Source organism: Mirounga angustirostris, unplaced genomic scaffold (genome assembly GCF_029215605.1).
Source record: "Mirounga angustirostris isolate CCGP_5_RB_7025 unplaced genomic scaffold, mMirAng1.0.hap1 SCAF_4, whole genome shotgun sequence".
NCBI classification, from domain to species: Eukaryota; Metazoa; Chordata; class Mammalia; order Carnivora; family Phocidae; genus Mirounga; species Mirounga angustirostris.
In genome coordinates this window covers 85,380,801-85,389,109 of record NW_026991712.1, presented here as the reverse complement: position 1 = coordinate 85,389,109, position 8,309 = coordinate 85,380,801, and positions in this window count along the sequence as shown.

Sequence of the window (8,309 nt, the reverse complement as noted above, 5' to 3'; positions counted from 1 at the left end):
ATTCTCTTTAGTAGTAGAAATATCCCTATATGTGCTGGTATTGGAGTGACTTCATGTTGGATTTGGTTAAAGGTGGCCACTGCATGCTTGCCTTAGGCCTCTACTTGTAATTTTACATCTATAGAGGTGGCTCCCAGGACATATATGACTGAGGAATAAAACCATTTAGAAGCCTTCTTTGCCTGATGTCTAGCCTTACAATATCCTAATTATGAGGAATCACTAGCAAGTGAGAGATGACTTGTCTTGGGAGATAAGGGCATCCCCAAGTGCATTCTCCAATCCAATTATAGGGAAAGTGGGGCCATCCATTATCTCCACAAGTTTATAGTTAATCCCATAGAGTGGGGTACGCTTTGACTTTTAAGGAGTGATTTGTTATTCCAGCTACATAGAATAGATCAAGGTGACAGCTGAGTTACACAATTGTTAGGGAGTCCATCCCATTGTCCAGGTGTTTAAATAATCATATGTCCATGGGGTCCCTTCTATTATCCCCACAGAGTAATAAGCAGGAAGACTGTCTATACATGAACTATTATGGCAATCTCTCTGAAGTTTACCTCAAGTTGTCTAGCTTAGGCAAACAACAAATATTTAAAGACATTTAATCAAAACTACAATCTAACATCCAAAAGGATACATTATTGAAACACAATCTTTCTCTCTAAATTCACCCTTATTTCCATAGATAGCCAAATCAAGACTAATTTGGTTGTAAAACCAGTCCAGTTTTAACAAACTTGGCCTCAGTATTTACATAAGCTCAGCAAGAATAGTGATTAAACATGTAAGTTTGTTTTTTTTTTTTTAATTTGCTTTACTGGAACTTTTCATAAGGAATTTCCAGATTGAACTTTTAATAGCCTCCAGAGGCCAGAGCCAAGCCAAACTGTTGTCATCAGACTTACCTGCAATACCTGTAGATTTGGGTATATTCCTCTTCTCGAGGTCCCCCAAATATCCTGAGGTTCCTGCACTTGCCAGGAGGTGACATTCTTGTGTTTTGTTTTGTTTTTTGAGATTTTATTTATATGAGAGAGAGAGACAGCACAGAGGGAGAGTGAGAGGGAGAAGCAGACAGCCCAATGCAGGACTCGACCCCGGGACCCTGAGATCAGGACCCTGATATCAGGACCCAAGCCAAAGGCCAGACGAAGGCAGACTTAATGGACTAAGCCACCCAGGCACACCAGGAAGTGACATTCTTTACTCATCTGGTAAGGCTGCTGGGAACTCTGTGAACAAGGTATCAGGCCAACATTTCCAAGGGGCTCTATTGGCTCCATAGTCAACCTTAGTTCCTTAAAGCTGTCTCTGCATGCCTCTCTCAAATATGACATTTCAGTCAAAGCCTTGGTAATATAACCAATATTTCCAGTGGTGTCCTGTTATAAGGAGAACAGATTCTTATTGAAGTTATGCAAATAACTGTAATTGCCATGGAAGAAAGAATACTCATTAAGAGTTTCTGATTTCTGGAAGGTTTGGGTAGGGAGAAAAATTGCTTCAATTTGTTCATAAAAGAATATTTTATCATATTCCTGTAAGTCATGGATATTTTAAGAGAAAACATTAGAGAACCAGCAATGTTTCAAATAAGAGTCATAAAAAACTGTAATCTTCTTCCTCAATTCATTCAGTTCTATGTTGTTAATTTTTGTTCTGTTTGAATTCAGCTTTCCTCTTAGTCCTGGAAATTCTTACCCAGTTCAATTTTATGATTTTAAAGATATCAAAAACCTGTATTTGTTAAAAGTCCTTTTTATGAATCTCCTTGAAGACAAAACTCATTCTGTAAGAGCATCAGAACAAGAACTGTAAATGACAAAAAACTCAAAAATAGACAAGGTTGAAGATCTGATATGAGAGTTCATTATAATGCAATTGATAAGGAAATCGGTTATTTCTGTGACACATAACACTTTAACAATTAGAACGTCAAGTGATGACCTTATACCAAAACATATTAAAACTTAAGGAATTTTGGGGCGCCTGGGTGGCTTAGTCAGTTAAGCGTCTGCCTTCGGCTCAGGTAATGATCTCAGGGTCCTGGGATCCCTGCTCAGTGGAGTCTGTTTCTCCTTCTCCCTCTGCCCCCCACCTCATGCTCTCTCTCTGTCAAATAAATAAAATCTTAAAAAAAAAACAAACTTGAGGAGTTCCATATAATTTCTAGAACAATTATAGCATTTACCCAAACAATGTAACCTATGGCTTATCATTAGTTTGACAGTGCTTCTGGAGTAACTTAACATACCAAATAAACAAGCCTAATTTGTCAAAAACTTCACTTACCATTTAAATCTCAGGAAGTGGGGCAACTGGGTGGCTCAATCAGGGAAGCATCTTCCTTCAGCTCCAGTCATGATCTCAGGGTCCCGGGATTGAGCCCCGCATCCGGCTCCCTACTCAGTGGGAAGCCTGCTTCTCCTTCTCCCTTTGCCTCTCCCCTGGCTCCTGTGCTCTCTCTCTCAAATAAATAAATAAAATCTTTAAAAATAAATAAATAAATAAATAAACAAATCTCAGGAAGTTTGTTAAAAACCTTAGAAAGTTTTAAAGCACATATCTGAAAAGAATTACAGATCATTATAAATTTAATATTTACATTTAACCAAGGTGTCAATAAGGGATTCTACAGGAAGCAATATAGTCGTTAGCAAAACTGAGCTCCTTTAACATCGAAACCTTTTAACTTTCTTAAGTAATCAAAGACAAAACATAGAAGCTTTGGTTTTTTTGGGCTGACAGAGGAAGAAAAGAGAAAAAAACTTTGTTTACATTTTCTTATCAAGAGCAGACCAACAATCCAAGAAAACTTTGTCTTTTTAACAAAGAGAAAAGGAGAATTTCAATCTTATACCACTGTACTTTTAAAATCCATTCATTTCAAGCTTAGTCCTGACCGAATGTAAAATTCTTTCCCAAGGGAGAAAAGGTTATATAAGAGGATTTCTGGTTGAATGATGATTGTAAGCTTTTTGAGACCAGGAGCCACATGCTATTCATCTTTGCCATCATAGAAATCATCTGTCAGGTACAGGTGGGGCATGAAAGGAGGCCGTGATCAACAATGTGGCAGGAGGCTGTCAGGAATAAGCTCACAGCAGAGGCTCCATACCTCCATACCATCTATCCACCCAACAACTGGGCTGAGAGAGTCATAGTGTCTACACTGCACCCGTGAAGAAACTGAGGCTCAGGCTAAGCAACTGCCTGATGCCATACATTACATGTAGTGCTGAATGTGAGACTAAAACTTGGATTTGTCTGGCTCCAAAATCTCTATGCCTTCCACAACAATAAAAACTCAGAAGAGGGCGCCTGGGTGGCTCAGTTGGTTAAGCGACTGCCTTCGGCTCAGGTCATGATCCTGGAGTCCCGGGATCGAGTCCCGCATCGGGCTCCCTGCTCAGCGGGGAGTCTGCTTCTCCCTCTGGCCTTCCTCCCTCTCATGCTCTCTGTCTCTCATTCTCTCTCTCTCTCAAATAAATAAATAAAATCTTAAAAAAAAAAAAAAAAAAAACTCAGAAGAGACAGACAAAGGAGGACTTTCACAGAACTGTAAAAATTGATCCAGTCACCAGATCATGAGATTAGTCAGAGCCCAATATGTAACCTTGGGGTTTTCTTTCTCATCTCACTCTTACAGCGGCCTGCACTGATGCTTTTTGATAAACATATGGCTTCCTTCTTATTCTAGAAAACACTGATTCTCAATGACAAAAGATGCATACTTAAGCAAACTAAGGATTATTCAGTAAACACTAAGGGCTGGACTGGAAAGACTGTTGTATTGCAGCTAGTTCTTTCTGTGAAGACAGTAGGATTATAAAATCAAAAGACAAGATGGACTGTTTTCTGCTCAACCAAGCATATCTAAAGCACATGATAAGTTTGAAGCAATAATTTGTGTTATTTTAAGAAATGCTGCATGGAATTATTACCTGGTTGCAAGAAAACATCGTGTAGAAGGATAATACTAGAAATTTAAAAGGAGCATGGACAAAAGTAAAAAAAAAAATCTTTCCCAAAGAACTCCCTTTATAAACCGTCTATGACTTTCTTTTTCATTCAGATTTTGTCCTAAGCCTTTTCTCTCTAAACAACCAGTCTCATTTTAGGACAGAATTACCTTCTTTTTCCCTCAACAAAATGTATTTCTACTCCTTATATCTTTCTCATGTATTTCCTATTTTCCCACATGCAGAGTTGCTTATTTCCATCAGTCCTAATTACATTTAGCAGAATTTTAACTCTTAGAAACCTTAGTCTCCAGTGAAAACTAAGTAGTAACCAACTGTGCACTGTCTGCTATATCAAAATTCTTTAGATCTGAAATCCATGAGTACATTTCCTAATTTCTAAAAACATGCTTTTCCATAGTGCAATCTTTCAATAAAGCATAAAGCACGTTTGCAAAGAGACCCAGTTATCCTCAGTTTCTCTGTGATAAGAAGCCAAAGCTGGTAAACCTATGTTCAGTAATCAATGCTTTAGTATTTTATCTTATTTGGAAAAGATTTAGATATCCAATGAATTCAATGCAATTTATCATTTAACTTAGCAAAACTTCAAAATTTCAGCTGAAAAGATTTTGAAAGCTATTTTAACAATTACCCATGAGAACTTTATGAGACAGACAAAATTAACTGTCATTTTAACCCATTTTGGGGGACAAATTGCAACAGAAATAACACGAGCTTATTTGACCTTTAGCAATCATTGGTAGAATAAAAGCTTTATATTTAATGCTGATAACTCCAAAGACATGTCTACCTTAATTAAACTAATGAACTTACATTAGCTTAAATACTGAATATGTTGCACACAAGTCAACCTAAAAGTCAGTCAATTTGTTTAAAAAGTCGTTGGGACTTTTCACTTTTTTTCAACTTTAAAGTCACTGTCAATTTTTAGCTGGGGCACCTGTGGGGAAATCTCAAGTGGGTGGTTTAAGTCCAGGGAGGGGTGCTTGTCACTCCTTGGTAACAAGGGTAGAAGGAGCCAAGGGCGGGCGCTGGAGACGCAGAGGAAGTTACAGGAGTCAGTCACGCCAGGCGGCCCCTGGGGCTACAGAGACAGGAGGAGGGGGAGGAGGTGAGGTGTGGCCAACAGGGCTGAAGGCAGATAGAAGCCCAGAAAGCAGAGAAAGAGGACTCAGGGTCCTAGAGTTCAACAGCTCAGGCAGATGAACAGACACATGTTTTCTTTCCACCAACAGAAAGTGAAAATACGCAGTCGATGTTGGGCCGGAGAAGACAGGGAACCTCCTCGAAACAAGAGGAGTTTTGGCAGCTGCTTGGGAATATTCCTCAAGGTCCGCATCCCAAAGTAGACTAACCACAGGGGCGCCTGGGTGGCTCAGACGGTTAAGCGTCTGCCTTCGGCTCAGGTCATGATCCCAGGGTCCTGGGATCGAGTCCCGCATCGGGCTCCCTGCTAGGCGGGGAGCCTGCTTCTCTCCCTCTGCCTCTGCCTCTCTCTCTGACTGTCATGAATTAAAAAAAAAAAAAAAAAAAAAAAAAAGGTAGACTAACCACAGACGATTGGCTCCAATTATAGCCATTAACCCAGAGTGAATGAGGGAGAAACCCTCCCCTCCCCCACCACGCAACAAGAGCCAGGCAACATTCATCCAGTAGTCTCAAGATATATTTCTGACACACAAAAGAAAAAGCAAACAAATAGGAGACAGGTAACTCAGGGAAAAGAGGAAGGCATGTACATGATCTTGGCAGTAACCTGTTTACAAGAGAGACAAAGGGGAGCACATAGAGAACATGGCAGAACACAGTCAAATGGTGGATTAATAGAAGTAGGAGGGCCCAAGGCAGCTGAGCTGATGGTGGATTGAGGGATAGAGTGTGAGGAGAAAGGTGTCCTCAGGCCCTCTAAAGGTGTATGGAATAGATCAGGATTTTGGTACGGGGCCCTAAAGGCCTGACCATACGGGATTTCAGTCCAACTTCCCTGACACCTACCAAAAAGGTCTAACTGATAAATAGTACTGAAGTTTAAGGACCCATAAATGGGCCATTTTTCATCATTCTCCAGAGAATATTGAGGTCAGGCATTATCATAGAAGAAGATAAGATGCTTCTTTCAATCCTGTTGTCCAAATTGACTCCAGTGTGTTAGGAGACAGCCCATAGGGAAATCCTTTGGGACTGAAGAAGTTGAACCCATAGTCAATTCCTACAAAACGAATGAGGAGAATACATTAACTAACTGGGAGTCCATTACCAAAATCCCCCTTGGCTTCCGAATGGTGACCTGTCAGGAATATTGCTGAAGGTTCCTGGGGTTCAGAGTGGGGGGAGGTGTCCCTTTCTCTTGACTGCTCTGACACCTTTGTACTACCAGAGAAGGAATGTCGACCTCCCTTTGCTTCCCAATTGCAGACTACAGCGGGTGCTGGTGAATGGACTGAAACGCTGCAGAGATTGGAGCTGCCTCTTTCCATTTTGGGGGACAACCAATAACGCTACCCTTTGTAAGCCTCTAGATCTAGCATTCATGGATGGGGTAGAGGTCCTGGCCTTTGTTAAGAAGGGGCAGCTATTTTTTTTTAAACATTTTTTAATTTAAATTCAATTAATTGGGAAGCCTGGGTGGCTCAGTCGGTTAAGTGTCTGCCTTTGGCTCAGATCATGATCCCAGGACCCTGGGATCAAGTCCTGCATCAGGCTCCTTGCTCAGCGGGGAGCTTGCTTCTCCCTCTGTCTGCCACTCCCCCTGCTTGTGCTCTCTGACAAATAAATAAAATCTTTAAAAAAAATAAATTCAATTAATTAACATATAATGTATTACTGGTTTCAGAGGTACAGGCCTGTGATTCATCAGTCTTACATAATTCCTAGGGGTAGCTATTTTATATCATATTAAGCGTCACATATCTAAGCTAGAAGTACTTTCCATCTGAGAGCAGGACCAAGAACACCAAATAGCCCATGCGTAAGGACAAAATGATAGATATGAAAAAACAAAAGTATAGAACTCCTATCTAATCTGGACAACTTTTTCTTTCTTTCTTTCTTTCTTTCTTTCTTTCTTTCTTTCTTTCTTTCTTTCTTTCTTTCTCTCTTTCTCTCTTTCTTTCTTCTTTTTTTTGAAGTAGGCCTCTTGCCCAAAGTGGGGCTTGAACTCACAACCTTGAGATCAAGAGCCACATGCTCTACCAACTGAGCCAGCCAGATGCCCCCAGGCAACTTTGTTGTGAGCTTTAGCCATGATCCAGTCCCAAGGGAACAGTCTTCTGTTGGGTGAGTGCTCCAACTAGGTAATAGTTCCCACCAGTCCCTTTTGGGAAGCACACAGTCAGACCTATCTTGGATTTTGTGCTCATCAAGGGATCACGCCTGGTTATTTAGGGGAAACCTTACATGGGAGTCTTGAGATTGGCGGCTGTCTTAAAGACATATGTGGCCGCCCCATGCCTGACAATAAAATATGCATTAAAAGAACAGGAAAAATAGGAGAGTGATTCTGAGCCCAATGCCTTTAGGGCTGAGGTAATAATGTCCAGCCAGGCAGCAAGAGTCCCTCCCTCCCTGTTGCGTAGCCATGTGCGAGAGGTCCTGTCCTGAGCACTTGGTCAAGACACATTCCAAAGGGTCATATTATTCAGAACATCTCTGAAAAAGAAAAAGAACAGGTAATAAACAAACACTGGGGGTAACGAAGGTTTACTAAGTTGCATCGACACTCTTGGATTCACTCCATTGTCCCCGTACGGGCCATCAAAAATGTTGTGGGATCATTGAGCGATGGTCAAGAAAGAATTCTTGAGATGTTGTTTGGTGCAACTTGCTAAGTTTATTTAAGTAGCACAGAGATAGGACCAGTGGGCAGAAAGTGCTGAACTTTTGCTGCATGAAGCTGGTGGTTATATGCTTAGTGCTCAAGGGGGAGCGGGTGTACAGGGAGTATTAGATTATAAATGTCTTCTTTGAATTTCTACATTCACAAGATTTCTCTGGTGCTTATCATTCATTTCCATATTAACTATCAGCGAGATTTACAGGCAGTCATGAGATCCTTTAAGAATGTAGCCACCATCACATATTTGGTCCTTATTGAAACTATGCAGGCTATAGGTAAGCCTTTCAGGCTAAAGGTGAACATTTTTCTGCCTCTATCCCGCATCAAAAGGACAGACAGGCAGACCAGTTAGCTGCAACTGACTGTTCAAGCAAGAATTGCTGAGAATCTGAGTTTTAAGGGCAGTGGAAATAGCGAAGACAATTTTGTGGGGTTTACTTCAGATGGGGACTGCTTAAAATAAGAATTCTCTCCTCCCCCTC